General features: G+C 31.6%; 1 protein-coding gene across 2 annotated transcripts in view; it reads right to left on the bottom strand.

The window, feature by feature from the left end:
• The window catches only part of LOC137926549 (band 4.1-like protein 4), a 59,789-nt gene extending 48,342 nt beyond the window's left edge, over nucleotides 1–11,447 (bottom strand). For both annotated transcript variants that reach the window (XM_068770184.1, XM_068770183.1), the window contains exon 1: nucleotides 11,149–11,447. The gene's annotated coding sequence lies outside the window, so the exon portion shown is untranslated. The remainder of the gene's footprint in view (nucleotides 1–11,148) is intronic.
• Nucleotides 11,448–26,046: the final 14,599 nt, after the last annotated feature.

The raw sequence follows: 26,046 nt of genomic DNA, 5'->3' as shown, positions 1-26,046 counted from the left end.
AAAATTGTTACTTTAAAAAATTATAACAATATTTTTAAAAGTTTAACAATATAGTCCCATTATTAAAATATTAATGTAAATGTTGGAACATTTCCATTTATATTTTATTAATGGAATTCAGCCAGTATTTCAAATTTAATATAAATCCACTCAGTTGTAAAAATAATAATAATATATCTGTGGAGAAATAAATATGTGATGTAAAATCATCATCGTTTCAGCCCCTAAATGCCAACTGCAAGGCATAGGCCTCTCTCTCAAAGATATTTATGGGGGGATATATCATAATCGCCGCGCTTGGCAGGCGGGTTGGCGATTGCAGTGTGATATTATGGTACGCAGAGGATGCAGCTGCTCATCCTCTGGAAACTTGTTTGTGATATGTAATAGTTCTGTTATGACGTGACAAGTGAATGACTATAACAGATTCGTTATTGTTTTATTTTTTCAGTAAACAATGTCGATGACCAACAGCAGCGAATTAGGAGGCGTCAATATCTGCAACACAGTTTCAAACTAATGCAGATATTAACAACCATTTGTTTGTATATTATTACATGAAATAGAGTTTGTTAACTATTCCTAATTTAACTTTTACTTGTAATAGAACACTGGAAATTCAAACTTACGCACCAAGTATAGTTGTTAAAAAATCATATCAACTAATATTTAATAATGTTTACAAAATCTTAATAATAATTTATTTAATGTCCTAGACAAATAAAATAACGAAAAATAAAATTAAATTACATAGTGAACGCCGTACGAACTCTGACGCTATTGCGCCGGACACTAAGGATAAAGGAGAAGAGTTTAGTACCCAATTCGGCAACTCGCCAAACTGGGAGTATTGGCTAAATCTTTGAGCTTAACGATAGTTCTTGTCTCATAATAAACTTTTCACATGTTAATGTCGCACACTATGAGGTAACCATATTATAATACTCGAGAATAGGGTCAGAGTGAAAAGAATTAATTTTATGTGAGCCCGGAAAAGTTGAAGAACTCACAAAATAAAAAAAAAACGCTCCAATACAATATGTCTGCCTGTTCTTAAATTCTAATCATTGGCTTATTTAAGTATATGTCTGTTTAATGTTTTCTCTTTTCAACAAATTCGAACATCTAGGTAAAGCTGCAGTGAACTTTTTAGAGTATTTGAAACGCAAGAAGTTTATATTTCTACAAATGTTTGCTTAGGTGATCGCATCGGCAAAGACTACTGGCCCGATTGCGATGCGGTATACGTTGCTCAGTTTACAAACTGAACAGTGCCCCAACATGAGAGATGTTATTCGGTCTGGGCGTTTTTAGACAGAGACGAAAACAGAATTGGTGACATTTTAGAATATAGATTTCCTAAAGCCGTACGTACTACATATTTGGATATATTATAAAATTAGTCGCCACGATAGAATTAATACTTTCAAAGTTGGCCTGCCGCAGTCCAATAGAAAAAATAAACAAATATAAGGAGTTTCACATTAATCTTTATATCTTCTTTTCATGTCTTAATAATAAGATAATATCCCTGTATTATCTTACTTACAAAACAAGTAATTAATTTAGTACATAACGATATATGTTTATTGTATTTATATTTCATAGAATTGTGATTATGTTTTGTGATACAAGATACCTTTTTTTAAATTACTTACACACCGTTTTGTAGATTTGTTTAATATTTGATAAATGTTTTAATTTGCCTCAACAGAAATATAAAAAAAATCGCCAATTTGATCAAACTGGCCATTTTCGAGTTTTACGCTTTCTATACTGCAGATAATTTCATATTGATATACAGATTTAAGTGACCTAGCTAAATGATGTATATCAAGCCCATGAATGTATTGTTTACTTAATCTACCACATTAATTTTTATATTAGAGGCCTTCAAATCAATTATATAAGCATACAATTTTTTCTTCAACATTAAGTGCATTGTAAAAGGTATTTTTACATTCGATTCATTTTGGCGTAAAAACATTGAATACTTACTACATTCATTGTAAAATTAACATAAATAATAATATTAATAATTCACTTTATTTAATAAAATAATTTTATCTTGGCACACATGTTTGTTACGTGTGTGTATTTATTCAAACAAGCTGAGTGTAGTTGGTCGTTGTATATAAGTCCTGATACGCTAAATTATTCGTTTGACTAACGGAACGTGAACATTTTACTTGATTCACCGACGCGATTAAAACGCCTTTGTACAATCCCCACAAGATATCACTATTATTTATTCATAAACCATGTTTACCACCTCTAAAACCACATCAGATACAACATTGTGTATTAATGAAACTTCGTTTCGTAACGTTAACAATGTAGTCTTTATTATCTATTTAATAAATTACATTCATAAAAACATCAATCTCAATATAATATCTCTACTGCAAAAGAGATAAGACGGTGTAGATGCCGAATCACTTTGGATGTAAAAAGTAAGAACCGCCATGATACCATACAATAGAGAAAGGATATAAATAATTACCCCTTCGCCCCCAATAGATAGCAAAGGAATATGGAAACCGTTAGAGTCTCGAATTACGGCTTCGAAATGGCCGGTCAATACGATTTCCCATTAAGTCAAATGACCCAGCTCGAATTTTATGTGGCCATAACTCGCACGCAGAGCCGTGAGCTGCATGTGTACGTTTTTACATGTGACGAAAAAAGTGAAGAAGTAAACTGATCAGAGGCCATACCTCGGCGGATAGACGCTATAAAGTTTTGCGATGCCTCCGCATTTTACCGCTTAGGAAGTTTACCATGCGCTGTAAAGATTTCACGCCTATTGCTTTGTGTCAATAAGATGGTATCGTTGTAAAACATTTATAAAGAAGATCCCTTTCGCTATCTATTTATTTATTATAACTACAGTTTATCAAGTATGGACAGTAATGCTAGAAATGGGTAAAGTAAGGGTATTCGTTACTATTTTTGTTCGGGGTGACTATTGGAAAACATCCGTTCTAAATCTTCCCGTTAGTTTCGAAAGTAGTAGTCATGGCAACATCGCCTATAAAAATCGGATGAATGTATTAGAGAGACAGTTCAATTATAAACTCGATGCGATTGAGTCTCTGTTCGTTTGATTATAAAAAATTACTTAAAATTATTGGTTCAACTCTTTAATGTGCATGCAAAAGTCGAGTTTCTGACCGGTTCGCAGCAGATCAGTATTAGTCGCCGGTATTATGTTACTCACGGACTGCCTACACTAATATGTAAACAAATGTAATGAAATGGATTTGTAAAATAGTAGTGTATAAGTGATCGTTTTTTTTATTGCTCTCCCCTGGTAGTATAAAAACTTTTTCGTATTTATATTGCGTTTAAAACTAATTTGATTTTGTTTTACCAACAGTATCGGTTCATCTGCTAAATAAACTTCACAAATTACTTGAGCTCAAGTGGTTGCTTGGATCAGTGCCAGAAGCGAGCCTGCCGAATTGCTTACGAGAGACATAATGTTGGCGACATACGTGCACAATAAACCGAGAAGTGCCTCTGAATTGTGAAAAAGTATACAAAAATGAGGTGTTGCACTTACCTGGATCATTGAGTCGGGTTAAAACATAAACCATATATGCGAATCGGGTATACATAAGAGTTCCGAAATAAATCTGTTTAGCCAAGCTAACCAAAGTTGGCTACAGGAGACAATAATAGCAGTCACATTGTTAGTAGTTGAAGCATCAGTTAAAGCACAATTAGTTGATGCATCATTGAACTGATGTTAAATTAGTTAGCATAATGAGCTCTTGCATTAACTACGAGCAATAAAGAACCAGAAGACTGCGACTAATCTGACAGTGTCAGAACTTTGCTTGACTTAAATAAGCGACGTCGAACATACTTAACAGTTGAGTCAGAGATAATCTTTGGTGATCGACGCACATCGTCTTCGCCGAAGAAATTTTTTCCTACCTAGATAATAACGTGGTAATACTTCTTATTATGAATAATTTCTTGGATCTCAAATTACGGCAGGTAGCCCGCGGCGGTCGTCCCAAGCACGCACAATCAGAAGCGAGGCTCACATCAACTCGAAGGCTCAACCTTGGGCACCGCCCACAGTTTAACGTTTTTAACTTGCCTCAGGGGTAAACTAGATCAACTCATTGTTTTTTGTTCGGTACAATAATTGCTCAAGTTTTTAACCTACTATTAGTGATTACGTTTGCTGGTTACATCATTTTATCTCGTCATGCATTGGACTAAGTTGGTAACGTTACGACTTTTTTATAATATATACATGTACACATAGTATTTATATATATATACATATACATATATATATATGTATATATGTATATATAGTTGCATGCTTAAAATTATAATGTGTACATCAAAAATTGTTAAATTTCATTGAAAAATAGTAGCTGTTGAGTTCTGTATATTCTCAACACATCAGCATTCCGAGCCGGTGTACCGGTTACTATTTATTCCCACTCGGATAAATATATGAATATAATTGAATTTGAGTTAAAACTCAATAAAGGATATGAAATCTAAATTATCTGAAATATTATTTGCAACGTATTTAGTTAATTAAAAAGTTATTGCGTAAAGATTCCGTACTCTGTCTGCTGTCAGCGACTCGGCGCTATTAAATAGAATTTTAATAATACTCGTTTCACCCAGAGCGCATTAAGATATGAACGCAGTGTGTCGAGCCCCGACCCTACCCTTAACCTCGCTTGAGTAAAATCCTCTTCTTGCCTTTAGTGCCTATACTTGCGTGAACCGTATAATTATAGCATCTTTTATAATTTTTATCATCCACTAAGTAAGTTTTTTGTTACAGATTATATCGTACGTGTATATTATCTTAAGGCAGATATTTTGGTTTAGTATAGTAATTATTCTATTTTTCACGGTCTCTTATAATTACAATCTATTAATGAGAACCATGTACTGATTCTAATTAGATTTATTATAATAGTTAAGGAACGGTCCTGTTAAGACTTTTCGTTTTTAAACAGTCGGTATCTAAATATAGCCACTGCCAAAAACAAAAAATAAACATTTTAATTCTGCAATGGAATGGACAAATAAAGAGGTAAAAGTAGAATAGTAGTAATTATCGATCTGTTAGAATTAAGACTCGAATTACAATAAATTGTACATTTAATAAATTTACATCAACGAGCAATCAACAATCAATTTTGATCATTAATGTAACAATACGAGGGAGGCGATTAGTTTCGATAACTTTAATTAATATTGTTACGGTACAATAGTTTTCATATTAAGAACAGTACTATAAAATTATATATTTATATATTCGTGTGTACAAAATTTGCTTTGCCGTAGACAAAGTATTCCACTAAAGTTTCATAAAATCGGTGGCTTCTTTCCAAATTACTAAGTTAACTTATATCAAACGAGATTTTTAGTTGAAAATGTCAGTACTTTTTTACAAATAAAAGGAATAACATCACCAGCATAGTCGGTTCATAAATTATTTCAATTGTATATTTAATTTTAAATTTGAAAACTGCCCAGAAATATCTGAATTGATTACGAATGAGGAACTCCTGCGCTATTCGAAAATTAAAAAAAATGATATTGTTTTATTGAAAAGTTGCCGCTCAGACTACGTACTCTCAAATATAAATAAATGTAACGTATTTCAGATTGATCACTTTGTATTGATTATTTAGATTAATATCTCTATAATAAACAACCATTATTTATAATAATAGTATATATAATATATTTTCTATTTGTTAAACTGCAATGCTTTACTAAAAACTTCATTAAATTTTCATTGTAATTCTTACACGATATTGACACAATATTTTTTTTAAGTCGTACAAAATTTTATTGTAGTTGTAATTGAAACGATTAAAGTTTAGGTTAACAAAGATGTGGCTGTCGAATTTTATTCTAGCTCACTTCATGAGCTAAATTTTTTTTAAATAAATATTTAGTTAGGTTTCACAGCGTTATAGTGCACAAAATTATGCTGATACATGTCGAGAGCTTTCACGACATTCATAGAAATAATATGTATCTCTTCTTTGGAACTTCTTGGCATTTCTCAGACTATCAATTTGTAACTTGCGTTATTTTTTTGTCTGAACAAATTTCGCGGTATCTTTTTCCCACGTACCGCTTTAATAAAGCCTGGTATCTCTCAGGCCTTAATTTTTTCAAACGCTCATTAAGATAATGCCTTGTTTTTCTGTTAAGCTCAGAGTCTCAGGCTCTCAATTAGCACTCTTTTGACTGTAGTTCTTTTTACCCCATTTTAAGCGCTAAATGACATCGCTATGTTGAAACTACGAATTTGTTTTCCTCTTGCGCTCACTCTTTATCTGTACGTAAATAAAAATTAATAAAAGATAAATAAAACTTTGAGATCAGATAAATGTAACAATTTTTTTAAGTTTTTTTTGGTACAAGGTAGATTTTAATGTAGAAAACAAAAGGAAAATTACAAAGAAAATAGTAAAAACCATTTTTTTTACAGAATAAGTACACACTTAATCATTTTATATCTCGAAGCATCGTAATAAAAATACATAGGCATAATTTTATTTTTAATAAGTTTATTTTTATGTATTTTATAATAATTAGCTATTGTGTAGATATTTTATGAATTTCAATAATTTATCTCTCTTATATTATAAGACAACATTTTACTGAATTATATGACAGAATTCTTTTTTAATATCGGTCGACACCTTTCTATTAATATACAAATCTTCTGTATTCCATCAAGGTTTCGTTAAAGGAAAAGTCGAGGAATCGATAAGACTGTTAATTGTACTTCTGTATTTTTATTGTAATGTTTCTATGTTGCTTTAAAAAGATGTTCAATGTAACAATAAGTAAGGTGACTAGGAGTAAAACTACATTTCGCAAATATAGTAAAAATGTAGAATTATTTGATTAATAATTTGTGACGGTACTTGTGATTAAGTATTAAGATAACAAGTAAAAGTATTACACCCTTATCATAATATATGTATGTATATTATTATGTATTTTATAATAATTAAATATTAGCGTGGGCAGCGAGTAAAATACATTTTTAAATACAAAAATTATAAAATTTATTTGACGAAGAATTTGTGACTAATGGTAAAAGTTTAATATGTAAAACCATATCAAGAAGTTCGACATAAAACACCCACATATATGTAAGAGCGTTCACCTTTGTATAGTGGAACAATCGTAATAATGCTGATTAACATGTTCTCCGTACTCGAGTGAGCAAGTAAGAAGGAACCATCTAAAACTTTGCTTTGCGTTCACCCTCGCTGAAAGTTAAAGCGTTACACCCCTCCTACGAAAACGTCTTTTAATGAAAAGCGATCGTCGCAAATTCATCTAAATTTTCGCAACAATGAACGGCACAACAGGCGCCTCGACTACGCAATACGTACTCATCCGCCCGCATAACGACGGCTTAAATTAAATAACAACGAAACTTTGAGAATCCCTGCTTCTGTAGTGTGGCGAAGTAAAACGAATGGAGTTACAATATACTTCGATTCCTATTGGAACTTTCTGACCGCAAACTATTCGTGACGGGCTATCCGACAAAGGCATGCAACTTTTGCCGCGTGTGTTTGCCATAAATATTATTTAAATTCAACTTAAAAACTGATTTTATTTATATTCCGAGAGAAACTTCAGGTAAAACTTTCAACAAATAGAAATAATCTTTATTTCTATTTGTATATACAGTATATATATATATTGGTATATGTATATTCCATATACAGGTAAGTATATGCATTACATTTATTTAAAACCACTGTAAGGCATTATGTTTTGTATACTTAAATATAATTTGACATAATATATACTAGCTATTCCCTGCCTGCTTCGTGAGGCCAACTCTTGTAGATGTAATTTCATGATATCTTTTTGTGGTAATTTTTACATCCTAAAAACAATGTCCCCAAATTTTATTCCTATAAGGGCAATAGTTTGAAAATAGCAATTTTAAAAAAGTTTCCTCAATCCCTCTTCCTGCGGAATTAAGTAGAATCCGAAAAGAAGCTGACCTCTACTCGGAGAAAGGAATATTCCTTCAAACATCAAATCTCTGAACCTTAGTGTTTCTGAAATATTCTGTATTTATTCTGATATTTCTGAAAATATCATGATGAGTCAGTACATAGATGAAAATCAATAAAGGATTGAACAACATTTGTTAACAAAAATCTTTAAAGCCCAATCACCCCCTATAAAGATCACACTGAAATATGTAACTATAATTTATTTTTTCTGTTGGAAAGCGACAGGCCAAGAACTTAGTCTGCAGGGAAAGTAAGCGATAATGAATTTTAATATAAATTTTTTTTACAATACGGATTTATGCTTTTTCTCATTACTGCATAATAATTACATTATGTATTGTTGTTAAAACCTCTGATTTTTTGGTAGGGTGTATCTTACATTGGACAGCAAATTGGCAACAAATTTACGGTTTTAAAGCTTTTATACTTATAACTAACAATCAACCTGTATGTATATATATTATATAGATCATAAATAAGTTGGTGTTGCGCAAAAATGTCGTATTCTGAGCAGACGATTATTGAAACGGGAGCGCTTTGACGGACACGATTCAATCTGGTAATCGGAAATGGGCATTGTGCTACAAAGGCTCCATTGTGATCTGTCGGAGCCTCCCGCTCCCGCGCTGCTCGCCGCATGCACGCGAATATTCATGTCGATAATACACTGCACACACACACACACACACACAAACACTCACACAGGCACACACTGACAGCGAGACTCCCGCCCGGCCTGCTGTTTGACTACTGTACTGCTTTCAATACTAAATTCTGACGTAAAGCTATACGTATGTATGTTCAACGTGATATTTGCAACGTGCAATCATCATGTTACTTTTCCATCAAAATTAAATTAATTGTTAAACAAGTTAAAAACACAAAATATTTATCAAAAATAAACTACACGACATCATGTGTACTTCTTTAAAAAAGTCTCTATTAATCAATTTTTCATTGATACTTCATTCGTTTGTGGTGTGGTGGTGTGGTGCGGAAGTTATAGTCTTTTACAGCACATTTCTTCTAATATTATATATAGACATATGAATCATCATCTCGATTTTAGCTTAAGGATGTCCACTGCTGGTCATAGGCTTTCTCCATAGATTTCCAATAAAACTAATAAGTGTGTATTATAAGTATAATAAGAAAGTATCCTTCCTTTAGTGCGTAAGAGAAAAATCATTCACAATATACGCATATGATGGCAGACGTTATTTTCACATTATTAAAATTAATAAGTTGGCAGTTAATGCAAAAATAACAATTAATTTTATTAATGTTTAAACTTTTTGTATAAAGGAATAGCGGAAGTTATTGAAGAATGAATTCTTCTTATTGGAAATCAATGGAGCAGGTCTGTGTCGAGCAGTAGCTGTCCTACTACTGTAACGATAAAGTCCACCTATAAACGAATTTTTTGAGAGTTTTTTTTTTCACATTTTACAAATTCAATAAACAAATTACACACAAATGAAACATTTACTACATATACAAGAATTATCCAACGTTATTTATACTATCTACAATAACTGACAAAGCTTTTTTTATTCTTATTAGGCGATGAACGTAATTTTTGTTTGGACTTAAAAATACTTTTTATAAAATAAATCGTTATTAAAATTCGTCAATATTGAGCACTGAAGAGGGTCTCAAAATATTTTCTTGTACTGCGTATAAAAGAGGACCGGAGCCCTTGAGAAGGGAAAGTCCTTAACAAAAGTGGACCGCGATTTACGAATCTCTAGTACGAGAGGGCTCTCGACCCTCTGTCCGGTGCCAGAATCACCCCTGACTATAGGACCTCTAATCAAGATTCTGATTTAGTTCATGACTAACCCGCTTTATTGCTCTACTATTTACATATTTTATGTCATTATTTTATATAACTAAGTTAACCTTTAAAAATAAAAAGAATTATAAAATGCCTTATAAATACAATTGCATACTGCTATTTACCCAGATTAATAAAAAGTTTTTTTTTGGCTCTAAGTTGCTGTGTGGTAGTTTATCATTTCTTAACGAGAACAAAAAGAGAACAACTCATACAACCTTAATTTATAAGCTGTATCAAATAAGACTTATCTGACGCTGAGTTATGAAAAAGAAAAGTTTCGTTTGTCAAATAAAAGGTAATAAATGAGACATGCGTAGTTATCACTGACAGAACAAAATCGAATGAAAGAAAGATGGCAGTTTCCCAGGAGACATGTTCGACCCAAAGCCCATATATCCGACCGAGCTTTTCGCAAAAAGGTATTTCATAACATATACGTGTCCCGTAAGTTCCTATAGTAAAAAACAATACATTCGGAATAAAATACCAGTATTACGTGCAATAATAATTTACATGAAAGGTAAAAATCACAACTTTTATTTATAATTTGGTTAACAGAAAAATGTATCAAAACCACAAATTTACTTTTTGAACAATAATGCTTGTCCCATCGAGCAAAATTTCACAGTGACATTTTTAAATCGACGAAGCCTGTAACAAAATAATTAAAAATATGCATTTCTCTAAACATTTTTCTAAATACAAAACGGTATCAGTCGGTGTTGAAATACTACTTTTAAACAGCTAAAAACTAATCATAACTGAAATTATACGCCTTTGCTAGAGAATATGAAAAAAGTGGAACGAGCCACTTAAATTTATATTTTAAATAATTTGAATGACAAACTATAAAAAATATTACTTTTATTTCATTAACTACCAAAGATATTGTGCGAAGCCTTGTTGAATAAATGTGACTTATTTCGTCCAAAAAGAGGCACATCCTTTGGTTCCCTACCTCACAGTAAACAACCAAACCATGAGATTATTGCCAAGGTAATTGTGTGCTATTGGATGAACGGCGACGGTCACAGTAGCGGGCATTCAACTCAGACGGCCTCGCGCTATCCGTGCTCACTGCCTCATAGCACTCCGCTTTAACCATGTTTCCTAAATTCAAGTCTCCAGCTCTACTTGTACATAATGCTCAAATTTAAGAACTAAAAACTTCCACTTAACCGTTAGTATAATTACCTACAACCCACAACTATTGAAGAACGTTCATTATAACAGTACAGTTATCACAGAACTCACCTGAATATGAAGACTTCTTAACTTGTTGTTACACAACAGAAATCCATACGGGATTCTAATACAAGCAAACGTACTTTAAGACAAATTTTGCATTCAAATCGTACTTGTGGATATGACTCTCCGAGCCGGTATTCTCACCGAACACTTTCACGGCACTTATGTTCACATCTTATTTACAGTACGAATACTAAAGTAAAACTCTTTGAAGATTTTTTATAAACACTTAACAGTGAGTACAACAAGTGTTATAAACAAAGAATGGGTTCGCGAGTGTACAACTTGAGGGGGGCAGCGTGGCACCTGTCACCACGACGAACAAGTTTGAACTGCCGGCCGGCGACTGACGATCCCGCCTTCCCGCCTTACCACCGCGCTCAAACTCAAGCTCCGACCAAACTCAACCACTTTTCTATAGACAGGTATACATATTCACCATATTTTGTTTTAAAAGAACTTATTAAAACTGCATAGATGTTTGGCACATTACATACTTTTACAGTATCATAAATCTTTTCATTTATAAATTTAATAATGAAAATGTAGTAATTTTGAGATCTTCTAATGAACGCCATCTACAGCTTTGAGTACAAAGCTTATACTGCCATCTACTAGGACAGCCTTGCACTCTATAAAAGCTAAGACTGTTTATTATTCAACGTATATTTTACATTACCGTGTGAAGGATACTTTGCTAGATGGCGTTATATAATTTGAAATTTGTTGTACAATTAAGCCAATAAGTATAACTAAAAGTTCTTAAAAAAGGTTATATTAATATAAATATCAAATTAATGAGCAACTGATAAAGTTTTTGTTCAACTGTAGGACGAACAAATACTAAAATTAATAAATTTTACGTTTCAGTAAAGGCTCACAAATGCAAACAGATTTTTATACTAAAGGAAAAAAAATTGTGTGTTTGTAAATACAATATGTTGCTTCAGCAGAAAAAATGGGGAAAACATTTTCTTGTATTAGGAAAGTTAATGTCCAATATTATCCATTCCATGGCATACTAAGAAATACATCAGAAAATGTAGAACAAATTAGTATTACAACTACAAAACTAGTTTAACAATACGACTTATTTTTTAAATATTCCTCGGAAAGACGGGAAATATTAAAGCATAACTTTATAACACATGCTTTACAAGTACAACCCATTGCTTTTCCATTAGTCATAATACATTTGTATTCCGCCGAGAATAGGGATAGGGCGCAGTTACCGAGGTGACTCACAGCATTATGGTCCACGAAACGTGACAAAATTTTGCTTAAAATTATGCATGTTATTTGACTATTTGCATTTAATTTACTATTATACAATTAAATTAGGCAATAAACACTTGTAACGTGAATTAAAACGGATCTATTTTTGTAATATAAAAAATTATAACGACTTTTTTTTAATATTCCTCTTAAAGGAGGTAAAACCTACAAGTTATTATAATAAATGTATCACAAAAATGCAGAAGCCCTCTTTTTAAAACCACGTACAATATAACAATATTCTTTGAGACAGAAAAAATAAGTTTTGTTCGCGAACTTGTGTTATTTTTCGGATTGGATAAAGAAAAGAGTAAGTTTTATTCCATAATTAAAATGTATTTTCATAATTGTATGAAGGTTTGAGTTTACAAATTATCGGGGAATTTTGTAAACACAAATCGCTGCTGTAATCGCTCCCGTAAAACTGAATCCGTTTAGACCATGTATTGTTATTATACAAATGTTACCTAGGCATGTATAGTAATAGATATATATGTGGATACACACATGTAAATATAAAAAAATTCTTCGATTATTTAAACAATTCAAAAATATTGATGTTAAATATGTCAATGTAAATAGTTTTGTAAATAACATGAAAATTGAAAATATAAAAATGTTTTTCATCCGGCAATTTTATACAAATGTCGAAAAGAAAATTCATTCAATCGTAAAGCCTCATACATGCGAGAGATTATTTAAGATTTATTCAACAGGTGCTGAGTACAAAAATATTTCCCACCGCTATTCTGTAAACGGTTAACGTATTATAAATATATGTACGGAAAATAAAAAAATATTTATGTTTCTATTGCTTAGGTACACCGTTGTTATTTAGTTCTTTTTTAAATTTAGCGTCGTAGGACAGAGGAGTTTTTCAAATGACATATAATTATCAATTGTGATCATTTTGAGCCTACTCCTATATACTACTAAAAACTTAATTTAGTTTATCGTTATCTCTGGTTAAACAACGAGTGCGTTACTTGTTGATATTTTTTTGAACGTGAGCATACATCTATATAAGAATAGTTGTATTTATTTGCTACAATGATCAACTTTACTTTCATTACTTGTCACGATGTAGAACACGGTACCTCGCCGACCTCCATGTGATTTGTGACCGCAGAAATCAATTTATAAACACTATTACAATAATGTAAGCAGCTAACGCTTACAAAATATCCTTAAAATGATTTAATTACCTTTTTTAAAAAAATGCACTGGCCGCTGGGCATAAACACTTTTGTATAAATTTCCTATATGTTGACCTTGCCCTGAATGTAAGCACTAACGATTCAAAATAAATTATATTTTGTAACGTAAACAAACGACTGAATTTGAAAACGTCTGCCGATTAGTAGTCAATCTTCATAAAACACATTAGAAGGATTATCTAAATTATCGTAATTAAAAAGCATTCCAATTTTCAAAAAAAAAATGTTTATTTTGTTTATAGGCGCCTCGATAGTACTTGAACATATAAAACGACCGATACAAATCAATAATAATTATTGCCATGAATGAGAAGTCATACGCTGAGTTACTGCGAATTGTAATGACAAATTTGTCTTGTGGTTTATATCTGCAGCGGTTCCAGTGCTGTGCGTTAAAGGCGCTTAATTGACCACAAGTTTCAATAAAAATGTGCTTCCGCGACGCGTCACAACTCAAGATAAACCCAAAGTTACGCAGCAAATGATTCGCTTGTTACGTAACGTAGCTTTATAAAGTAAGCGAGAACAATAGCTAGATAAGCAACGTCCTTTCTGGTCCAGAAATTACGCACAGCTCACGTTTGTGACAATTAAACCGTTGAAGTGAAAGTTTACTATGTAAGCCTGGTTTCTTAACGCAATTCTAACTTTGACATAATCAACTAACATTCGCATGTCTTGAATATACATACAAACTAACTTGTACAATATTTTGCACTTTACGTCATACAATAACTTCTTCAGTAAATTATTTGCAAAACGAATAATTTCAAATAATTAAAACAACGATTTTAATGCAAATAAATAGCACTCGGTTTATTTTTTTCAAACTATACTGTGTGTATAGTTTTAGATGTAAAAGCGTCGAAGGGTTGAATGTGTAAATCATTTGTCAATTTTTTATTAGAATGTGACAAAACAAGAATTTCTTCTGGCTGTACAAATTCTGCAGAGAAATATTGTAAACAAAAATTAGTTTTACTATGGAGTAATCTGAATTTTGTGAAAGCTTTTTTTCTATATTATTATATAATAAGAAAACGCGTATATATTTATCATATTTTTATATTCATCATTACGTTACTTATTTTTTCAAAAACTATTGACTTTTATAAAGCGTTTACTGTTCATTAATTGACTTTCAATGTACTGAGCATACACGCCTTTAGACCTGTAACCAATCAACCTGCATACAATATATAAAACGACACCTTTTTTCTTAGCGTTTCCCTTTCTTTCCGTTCATCCTTTTCTGTAGAAAGTTCTACTTGATTTTTAACGAAATATGCTCTTAGTATACTATTCTATATATGGAATAGTAAATACTAAAATATATTAGTCAATTTAAAATTTTATACAGATTTCAAACTACGTATATATAGACATATTAAACCTACATACGTATAATGTCATTGTGATAACTGTCATTTAACAGTTCTCCATACGTAATAGCCAAGTGACACATCAATTGTATTGGTCATCATTCGCGCATATTGTTTAAATATGCTTATTACACTTTACGAATAAAATTATACCTATTAAGTTTACAATATTACGGTCGTCGAACGATGTGCAAGTAATTTAAATATTGTATTATTATTTACATGTTCTTATTTACGTCATATTTATAATATTATAAGTCAAAATAGATACAGTTTTCGTCGGACAGACATTACAAGAAAATGTACTACTTATCTCATTGGCTAAAGATGCGTTTACATTCTCGTGTTTGCATGGCGCAGACGCGTCATCGTTATTATTGCTCCTTGTATATATTGATTGTTCCTCTTTAACTTATGACTTGGCATATTTTTTAATTTTTCATTTCTATTTAACATGCGATATGATGTCGTTTTGCAATAATTCCTGTCTAAGTATAATTTGTAACATTTTCGGATAACATTAGTAAATAACTCACCAAATATAAAAAGATTTGGAGGTCATTATTTCTTAATAGGGTATAAAACCGAGAGGATAAAAACGCATACATTGTTGCTTGATTTATGAAAGTACAATGTATATGCCTGGTTTTCCATTGGTCATGGTTTCCGTACTAGAAAGTGTACTATTGACGCCCACCACAAATATCTTATCATATTCAGTTGCTAAAGATGATTGAATTAATGATTATTATTACCATCTTAGCCGTAGACGTTCAATGCTGGGCATAGGCCTTCCCAAAGATTTCCAAAAGGACTGGTTGGAAGTAGACTGTAATCAGCGTCATTCAATGATGACAAGATGTTTAGTAGTTTTTAATATATTATTATTTACAAAACGATACATAAAATTATTTCAAATGTTGAAAATGTATCATATACGAATGTTCGAATAAATTGGTTTTAACATTTAAAATTCAAAATCATATTTCATGAAAATTTTATTGCTCTAATGTCTTGCGAGAGGATTCAATAAATTCTTCGAAGTTTTAACTGCCTACCATCCCCTTGCAAGAAGTAATCAAATGTAGTGAAATACAATTCTAATAAAGTGGCAATCAATTGGAGCTAGGTGTGCCTTAGAGGGTATAGTGAGTGATGCAGACTTTCAGGTCGCTATATCTTTAATTTAGCTACAGACTGTCGTACAAATGTGTAGCCAAAGGTTGCTCGGAAGAAGCAGTCGCCTAGTGTACTGACCACAAGTGGTAAAATAACAACGGTATCTATTATCTTTTGCAATTGATAAAAAATATATCCTTATTAATTCTGGCCAGATGTTTTGATTACATCTATAATACCAGTCGAGCTGAGACTTTTAAATCTTTTCTTTGGAATCCACTTTTACTTGGAGGATGCCTTGGCAAAACTCTCGAGGTTCTTTCACTGTTTCAAAGACAATAAAACGAATTTCATTTACTCAAAAGAAAATGAATTATTAATTTAAAAAAACTAAGTCGGTGAAATAAACATGAACTACATGAAAAAATTTATCGCCCAAATATTTAAGATTATAGTTGCCAGTATTGTTAATTGGCAATTTCATATGTAATGTTATCAACGGCGTGGAATTTTTTTTTATTCATTAAGAAGACAAATGAGAATTTGTCTTATTAGGTAAAGTTATTTGTAAAATAATAATGCCTTTAGATGTAAAGGTAACGAAGAAAACCTCCTGTGGAAGAAACGATAACATAGACAACTATACATTTCACATGATGTCAATGACTCCGCAGGTCATAAATATTCAACATTGTTTCGCGATAACATTGCAAATGCAAAACTCCTGGCACTGTTATAATTATTACAACTTAAATGGTAGGTTTCACTACCTCTATTATTGACAGCTTTATTTAGACAAAACTGAGGTATCCAATAAACAAACTAAATAGCTAAATAAAGCAATCTTCACAATTCTATTATCGATGTGTACAAACATGTATTTTTTAAATATTGTTATATTTAAGCATGAGTGGTTTCTTCCCACGAGCCACCACGTTGCACTCAAGAATGTATGATGTAGAAAGAGCACGGCACTTGATGCGAGGCGTTACAACGCGGCGTTCAAGTGGAAACCGCCTGTGGTTGGTTCCCAGGCTGAAACCGTACACCATTGTAGGCCGGGTGCCGCTTTTGTTCACTCGCTTGAACTTCAAATACCCCTAATTCCGTTAGTATTTGTTAATGACACGACGATAAGAAAGACTTCATAAATTTGAACGTAAAATTTATTAAAATCAGTAGAGAGTGATTAATGGTCAATTAATGTAAAAGCGCTAAATAGCAATTACTCGAAGTTTTATCGCCTGTAATTTATGTACTATATTTTCCTTACAAATATAACATTTTTAAAAGAAGAAGTTTAAGTTTTTTTTATTTAACATTAAAGCCCAGTGTCCCCAAGTGCTTTGCGATCGTAATGAATTTCTTCTCAACACATTTGTGGGTATAATTTCGTAAAATCTTTTAATTGATCTTTACACGGCGAAAAGAAAATCTCTACTAAATTTAAATTCTCTAAGGCTTATGGTTACAATTTATTATTAATTATAGCGAATCACTTAAAATGTGGAAATCTCTTATAGATAATTAAAGTGAAACAAAATATAATTACAAATAGCTCAAACATTATTTTTACTTTTTGGATTGCCATAACAAGTTAGTTGCATTTTATTAGCTTAAACATTGAATGCTTTGTACAAAACAGCTATTTAATGGTGTGTTTCGGTAAATTTATTAAATACTTTCAATATTCGTTAATTGAAATTTTAGTTAGTTGAATTGTGGTCATCTTTGTTTTACATTTCAATATTAAAAACCATTTTGTTTTAAACAGTAATCAATGTAATAAAGATTACAAAAAATTAAAGGTTTAATAAAATATAAATATGTCTTTATTTTACAACTTTTGTCTTGTAAGTATATAAGTAAATATTTATGTTTAATGGAAAATATTACGAGTGTACTAAATATATCACAAAACCGAATTGGAACTGTTAATCAAATTATTCGAAAATAGAACACTTTAGTTTGAACCATTAGTGTATTCATCGCTGCACAAAAGATCGACGAACGGCTGGCGGGTTTTGTTTATAAGAACCTCAAAGGTAAATCAGCCCTCGTAATGGAAAACCCGTGTAGGAATTATATGAGTGCTAACATTCACACACGTTCCAATGACTGTATCGCCCTAGAAAGGAAATATTTAAAGCCATTTGTTTATGTACGCCGATTGCGTAACTGATCGTAAAGGTTCCTTTTGTTTTGTTTCACTATTTTTTTTACACTTTTGCCTAAATAATTACTGCACGAAAAGAATTTTAATTCTTATTGGAATAACAATAATTTCAATGCATGAATTATCTCATTTTATTTGAACTCTATATTTTCTTAGAACATAGATTGGTAGAAAAGTCCCTCAACCAAAAATTTTTGTTGTTGGAATACACCACTACTCACAATGACTTTTAAGATGTATTTAAATCGTAATTATCTTGCGTTCCGTTACATTATCTATTTTATATGTAAATTTAATGGGTATTATTGTTTGTGAATTTCTGTCCAACGTACATACACTAAAGTAAACAAACTATAACATTTATGGTCATGTGATCATCATTTCAGTCCCCGGACGTCCAAAGCTGGACATAGACATCTCTCATAGATTTTCAGCTAGACCATTTGGAAAAGGTCTGCATCTAGCGTCTTCAAGCGAATACTTTAACAATGTCTCCGCCTTGTGGATGGACGACCATATGATGTCCATATCCTGCTCTTTAAAACCTTAAGGACATACCGACTATCTGTTCTGCGCTCTATATGGCCTGCCTATTGACAAGAGTGAGAAAAAAATGCAATAATAAATGAACTAAAAAGCAACGTTATTTTTCAAATTGTTATGAAACATACTTTACGCTCATAAGGATGTCGTTACTCATCTTTGTACTTTTATATGCTTATTTACTTCCTTTTCGCACGTTTCCATTACTAAATTGTTTCCTCCGGAGACTAGTCGCAGGTTGTTATCAAATTCGAGTCGATTAAGAGACCGCCAAGCTCTTGTAGCTTAAGCAGAAGCTCCGTGGAGTGATTGCAAAAGCTCTGTGGCCTCGGTTGGAGTTATGTCAAGATTATATTATTATACTATTATGGTAAATTTTCTAGTAAATGCTTATGTAATCAAACAAGGTGGTTATTTACTTCCCAGAGTGCTAGGACAACATTCAATCGGGTTTGTTTGATTATAGTAGAGAATGCTTATAAGACATTAAGTCCGCCATAGCACCAAGTGTAAAAAGAGAAAAATAATATTATATAAATTATTGAATTAAGGTTAAGTCATCATTATCATTTCAGCCTATTGGCTGACTGTCTGCTGTATGTCTATTGACATAGGCTCCGCCCAAAGATAACCACGATGAACTTGTCCGGTTCGCATCCAGGAACTACCCGCGACCTTAACTATATCATCCATCCAACTAGGTAGGGCCTACGGTTCGTTTAGTCGTTGCTGTCGTCGTCGTTTTAGCCCATAGACGTTCACTGCAAAGCATATCGCTCCCAAAAATATCAATGGAGGTATACATCGTAATCACCATGCTTGGCAGGCAGGTTGCCGATCGCGATGTTGTATTATGTAACGTAGAATATGCTGCTGTCTATCTTCAGGAAACTTCTTTGTGAGCTGTGCCAATCCTATATAATTAATGCATAAATTGTGAGTTATTTCAAATTGTATCCTGGAGATATCGAACCCGAATCTAACACGCGACATATGATTACAAGTCTCGGTCCTGGGTAAGTTAAGTATTAAATAATAGATATAGAAATAGAACTAGTAAAGAAATATGTGATGTAAATATTAAATAAACTTACGTAACTGTGATCAAGGTGATCTAGAACAGGGCCCTGATATAGTCATTCAATTATAGTTAGCCGGTGTTTTACACAGTCATAATGGCCGGATTGTTTACTTCTGCGGTTTTCTTATTCCATACACGAAAGACAATTTTTTTATTAATGTGAACGCTACCAACTTTTTTCGATACAACCGAAAGGTTTAATCGTTATTTGTGATTTTAATGAATTTTCATTATTTTTATACTGTCACTGAAAGTGCGTTTAAGTAAAAACATTTGTCCTATTTTTGTTATATTTTTTATTTTGATTTGTTTTATACGTTTATTTTCGTGTTACAATTCAAATGCAAAGTAACTAAGACCGACGTTATCTTTCTAGAGCATAAAAATAAAAAGATAACGTGACTTCGTTCTATCTACAATATTTGGAGCAACTGAATATTTAATTCATTTATTAATAATTAGCAAGTAGTTTTTCATAACCACTCATCGCTTTATGTTATTCCTTATGATCATATTTTTTATATAGAACTTGCCTCGTGTAATTAAAAACGATAAATTATTATATTAATATTAAATGTTATGTTAATCAGCAGGAAAAAATTTCCTTTTAAAACAAGGATTTAATTTTGTGATTATTGCATATCTAAACCGCTATATCCTTATGCCTTAGGTATGCGCGCAGCGAGACAAGGGGAGCATCAGTTGCATTCTGTTAGTCGTCGTCTAAGCTTTTTATGGCCCTTCTTCACACCACTACAGCGGTTTCAGCAGCACTATATCTAGTATTACATAATAGTTATTGTTACATATAATAAAATTATTCATAGTGATTTTTAAATTAAGAAAATTGTAGTAATGATATCATCTTGTAATTAAAACACTGTGACCTTTGTTGAAATGTCATGCTTACTTTAAATTAGTGATACAACCAGAAAGGCACACGACAAGACAATGTACGAATAACATCGTTGACTTACAACTTGTAATTCTTGTTTCTCGCTGTTTTTATAAAAGATTAACTACTGTTAAAGAAAAGTTTCAACACTAGTTGAAGAACGTCATTGCTGCTTGTATAATTGTACATCATTGAAATTAATTTGTATCCTGTTAAGGTTTCCGAAATAATATTTTACATATTACTTATTGTGATGACATGGATAATGATAGTGTTACAAGACCGCAGATTACTTTCTTCATTGATTGATACTGATCTTCATGATGAACTTCTTTAACGACTTTTACGTCTCTTCGTTTTGTTTTTGTGACAGCAGCAGTGTAAGTTAGTTACATTGCTGCATAAGTGGCATTTGCAGATTCTGGGGGTGCGAGAAAAGCATAGCAGCCGCTTAGATAAATATATTTTTGAACGTATCGAAACTCATAGGCTTTCTGCTAGGCCCCGGCTCTAGCCGCTATGGACTAGCGCTTCAACACCAGGATCAGGGTCCCCTGCAGGGAACCTCCGCTTGGGTTATCGCTAGTCGATTCATTCCTGTTCGGTAAAAACTGTGTTTAAAGACTACAGAAACCGCAAGCTACAAACTGAACAGTAAGCGAGAATTCTTTTGAAATTAACGCTTGCATTGAAGGAATTTCAATATACAACCTTTTCCGTTCTTTGATGAGTTGACTAATGAATATTAACTTCTAGTTTTAAAGATGACTGAAATCGGGTGAATTTGTGATTTCACGGTTTTAGTTTTAGTGTGTGCAATTATTCTATATATGAAATAACTTCAAACATAATCATTGAATGTTAGAAAACGGTGCATGTCGAGCGTTCTCGTCGGTAACAAATACATGGTATAAAGGTCAAATCACAATGTTTCACCTTGACTAAGAGGCACACCTTTTGCACTGTGATTATGTTAACATTTATGTATTCTATTTAAATTTAATATATTAGGCATCAACTTCATCCTGCTGACACATTTAAATGTTTTGTTTTTGCCTTAGGTCTGCTTATATTTAATATCATTTACATTGTTTGAATGGCAGAAATATATGTACATTATTTTTTTTTCAAATGTGGTTTTAAAATAAATAATAAATTTGTCAGAGTAAACTTAATTGTGAACAAACCACAGATAAACAAAAATATAAATGATCTTATTGTTTTGTCAGTTGTTATGGAAATTTTCCATTATTCAGTCATACAGGTTTATTTAATTTAAAAATCTTTTACCAAATCGTATTAATTTAGAATTTAGTCTAATAGTTTAAAAATGACTTCCACAGAGTGTGAAACAAAGATGGTATACAACATCTGCTTCTAATCGTATATATTTACGCATAAGTAGGGGTACGGAAATTTCGTATTTACGAAATAGATGCGAATAAATGCGAAATGTATGGTGCAGACGCCAGGCGGCATCTCTTATGATACGTCCCGCTGATGGCACCAATCATATGGAAATCAAATGTGATCTCTTATATGATTGGTTCCGAACCCCTTTTAAGGTATTTAAGTAAATATCTTAAAAGAGGGGGTGGCGGTTTTATAATAATTTCTTTACTTCCTACGTAACGTTCCGATCGACGTCGACAGTATGGTATTTTTCTTTTTTCAAAGACCTCCTTAAAATGAGCTAATTGATGGGTATGCGCACTTTTATATGTTTATTCTTCGGTCTATTAATATAAATGAAAACCCCAATATAAAGGACATATTGTTGGCTGTCAAATGCAACTTTCAGTCCTTTGCTGAAGCAGAATTACAGAGTATTTGGAGTCCAACCAACAGCGTGGACGCTGAACGCTTCTTCAGCATATACAATGTCGTCGTAACAGACCGAAGAACGACGCTTAAGGAGTCGAATGTTGAAATTTCTACAATGTTATCTTTTAATTAATTAAAGTTGTTTAATGTTAAGACTTGTACTTTGAAAGTTTGTATTTTGTTAAACTTTACTTTCATATTTAGTAATAAAATTACTAAACAAGTATTTAATAAAAAAATACCTAATGTACCCAACTTTTATAATTTCGATAGTATAAATGCGAAATTTATGCGAAATTTTAATATTTTGAAAAATATAAATGCGAAATTGGTGATTTTTTTTTGCGAAAATTCCGTACCTCTACGCATAAGTTATATGAGAATTAATAATTCACATTCATTGTCATGCAAAGGGCTTAGTTAGTTCTTAAAAGAGCTTAGCTGAAGCTGTGATGTTTGTTACAACGGAAACCTTTCGCGGAACACGTGATAAGTAAACCGAAACGTAACAATTGACAGTAGCCATAAGAATTTGGTAATGTCTTTCGTTGCGTTATACGTAACGCCCGTCAATATATTTCCTTTTAATTTTTATACTGTTTGACACTAAGACTAGTTCCTAAGACGATTAATGTTTTATTAAACACATCGAACTATTTGTGCGTCTAATCTACATGATATGCCATTTTCATACATATGGTATGAAATGCTTTTAAATAAAATGTCAAGTAATGCTAGACTATTAGTTAAACATAGATTATCTGTAAGTTTCATAGTTCGCGGATGTGACTGCCGTCATACATATTTACTTTTATAATTTGTACATATATACTTATTACGGATTCTACTTATTTGTCACTATTGCATATTATTTACAGATTTTATTAATCTCTTTTATCAACATTGAAAAAAGGTATATCCGAAAACTTAACATTGCAATGGATTTCTTTTAAAGATTTTGTTTAAACAGGGGGAACATTGAAAGGCTAACCATTTTTTAATGCTATTATTTGTTGAGAAAATAATACGATAACAAGTTAAAATACCTGACATTGGTATTAAAAGTGGGGATTTGAATTTTAAGTCAAATTTAACCGTTGTTAAATGTCGGTGTCTACTTTTTATGTAACTATAAAGTATGAAGTTTGGGTTGGTGGTGGAAATAAAACTGTTAAAAATCATTAAAGTCAGAAGACAGAGAATGTTTCTTCTTATAACAAAAATAGAGTAAGAAACAGGATAGCGTTAGTTAATAATATTAATCCTGAAATTTATGAATATTTTGTGATGCAGCGAAATATAACCGAAATCTGAAATTCAACGGGATATAAAATTATTTTTAATTTAATGCTCACACACCGACAACTGTAACGGCTTCCGTAAAGCGCAGCCAACTGGAACTTTGTCCGTACAAAATTTTAACAATACATTATTAGGTATACAAGCAAAACGAATCTTCTCAGAGTTCTTGTGAATTGTTAAAGTAATTCCCAGAAAACGTGGTTCATGAATTAAAATATTGAATTATCTACTTGTAGGAATTATAGGTACCTACCTCTTGTGGTTTAAACAAAACTTACGATTTCATACTGAGTCGTGCTTCGAAACCACAACATCCTACCGACCGTGATGTTTAAACATAAATAGTTATAAAGGAATCTTAAGAAAATGTTACAACAGTCTCATTCATATTTAGGTTTTAAGTTATTGATTATAATATTAAATCACATAATTACTAATTAAAATTATGTAATCTTTTATATAAAAATAAATAATTTTAAATTTATATCAAGTAACAGAATGCAAAGCCACTTCTTAATAAATTGATCTGATATTCTATTAATATCTAAAACATTGTGTTAAGGTTTCTTTATAAGTTTTACACTCCAATAACGTAGTCATTACCAGTAATCTTTGACATAAATATCTGTCTAACTGTAAATTTTGTCTTAAAAAGAATCCAAAGCCCCGTTGGAAATAATAATAATAAATATAATATGGCATATATCCCGTTTTCACGTTTTATTTAATAAATATATGATTCTTTTTTCTAACATTCGTACCAAATTTCAGGTCTCTAAGCCGTATGGCTCCAAGGATGTCATGATGAGATATAGATATAACAACTCACCGAATAATACGCAAATATTTATTTATTAATAACAAACAGGTACACCAATAGCAATATATATAATTAAAAAATACTAAATTAAATTTGTTTTGCTTATTATAGGTAGGTATGTAAACCAGGCCATAATTATGATAGCATAGATAAAATATAAAGATTAAGGATAAAATTCGTCTATTCAACTTTAGAGCCTTTGACAAAACTCTTATTGATCGTCAACATATTATTTATTTATCTTTTAATCTATTTTATTTTGGTCTCTACTCTGCTTCGCAAGGTGTTATAGTTATGGAGAAAAAGCAGGAAGAAACTCGCCAGTAACACATATACACTTTATCAGACATAGCATAAATGTAATCAAAATAACCGAGCAATATCACTGTCAAGAATTTTTGTCATTCTTTTTACATAACACTTCTATCTAAACGTTAATAACTGAATAAAACTGTTAAAAAAATGTGTTATATTAAAAATATAATTAAATAACCAGGATTTTTTTACTTTCGTTACAGTGATATAATAGGATAAAGAAAAAGCAATATAAATAATTTACCAAATCGTAAAGATAAATGTTTGGTATTTAAATTAAGAATTTTTATTTATCTTTAAAAAACACCTACAGAGTCTCCAATGTCTAACTCTGATATTGTCGCATTAAATGATTGTAAGTAGTTAACTAATAAACAGTTCGTCGAAACAAAACATGGCTCTAAAGCGAAGGAAACGATAAATAATTAAAACACGCTGTATCGGGAATAATGTAGCATGGCTCGCCTTACAGCGTGAGCCGAGCGCGTGCCCCTGCGACTGGCGCAGGAAGCACGCTCCGCTACTCGACCCACGAATGTTATGCTCCTCGCTTTCGGACTTGACAAACACCTTATATGTTTATGTAGGCCATGGTAAGCACTCTGCCTGAATTAATATTAAATCTGGTACTGATTTTACTGGCTAATCACCTGGTTTGGTTTACGAAGGTTATGATTTTAATACACAATTTTTGTGATGATAATAATATGAATGTTTCACGGTGCTTATTAAATAAAATCATTATGAGTGTGAATTTAACAAAATATATAATAAGCTGGTAACAATAAATACATAATTCTACATTTAATAATTAACTTTATTACATTTTTATTAAAATAAGTTTTATTTAATTTTTAAAAAGTCATGAAACCAGTGATTACTGTTATTACATTATTTATTAATTTTTAAATTATTAAGAAATGTTAAAAACAATTATTTGTTCGGCTTCATTATT

Source organism: Battus philenor, unplaced genomic scaffold, assembly GCF_028537555.1.
Source record: "Battus philenor isolate CCGP_79_NKW_IND1 unplaced genomic scaffold, ilBatPhil1.0.hap1 SCAF_3, whole genome shotgun sequence".
NCBI classification, from domain to species: Eukaryota; Metazoa; Arthropoda; class Insecta; order Lepidoptera; family Papilionidae; genus Battus; species Battus philenor.
The sequence above is the reverse complement of the archived record's forward strand: the minus strand, read 5'-3'. Positions and strand labels throughout refer to the sequence as shown.